An 899-nucleotide genomic window follows, 5' to 3' on the forward strand; every position below is an offset into this window, starting at 1 on the left:
GGGGTGACTGGGTGATAGACACTGGGGAGGGTATGTGCTCTGGTAAGCGCTGTGAATTGTGCAAGACTGTTGAATCTCAGATCTGTACCTCTGAAACAAATAATGCCTTTTTCTTTTAAAGAAAAGCCTCCATCAATATCTTTTGAATGATCACATAAATGAATATATGATTACTAATGAAGGTAGAACTATCATCTTTATTGTCAAAATGGCCAGTAGGGTAAAGAAACCAGTATCTTTTTTGTGGGTTTACTTCTCAAATGCTTTGACTGCTTAGCATTAAAATTTTAAAATATATTTTTAATTTTAAGGAAAAGTTTCAATTAGCAATAATCACGCCTCGGATAAACCTCATTGGCTACGATACTGCCACTGCGCAAAGCTAATTTTAAGGAAAAGTATTAAGTTGTTTAACATGCGTGATAGTAAAAATAAATGTAAAATTCAACTTGCCGTAGTAACTGTAAATTTATTATAGAAATCACCATTGTTTATTTTGTACTATTGAAACAATAACAGTTTAGAAGACTCATCACATTTGAAAACGTGAATATAAAGTGTATAGAAAATGAAGTGTTCTTCCCAAATAATAACATAATAGAATAAAAAAAAATGGAGATGTTTTTATTCTCAAAAATTGAGGATTCTCAGTCTGATAGTTTAAATAAGTTAACAAGATAAAATACTATCTCTTACCTAAACATTGTGTCTCTGATTGCAGCTTTTCAAAGTATTGATTTTCCTGATGTGAAGTTTGTCAGTTTTACTCTCTTTGAATCACCATATTTTACTTATGCAGGATCACAGGCAAAATACAATAAATACATAAAATGATCAATAAGGAGCAAGCCAATTTAAATTTAAAATATTTGATTTGGTTTGAACTATCAGGCTGTGCT

At 30.8% G+C, this 899-nt stretch overlaps 1 pseudogene; it reads right to left on the bottom strand.

Moving 5' to 3' along the window:
- Positions 1-261: 261 nt before the first annotated feature.
- On the bottom strand, positions 262-384 carry LOC115939531 (U4 spliceosomal RNA; annotated as a pseudogene).
- Between the last annotated feature and the right edge of the window lie 515 nt (positions 385-899).

This window comes from Leptonychotes weddellii, unplaced genomic scaffold, assembly GCF_054177405.1.
Source record: "Leptonychotes weddellii isolate Sample4059 unplaced genomic scaffold, ASM5417740v2 HiC_scaffold_1543, whole genome shotgun sequence".
Lineage (NCBI taxonomy): Eukaryota > Metazoa > Chordata > Mammalia > Carnivora > Phocidae > Leptonychotes > Leptonychotes weddellii.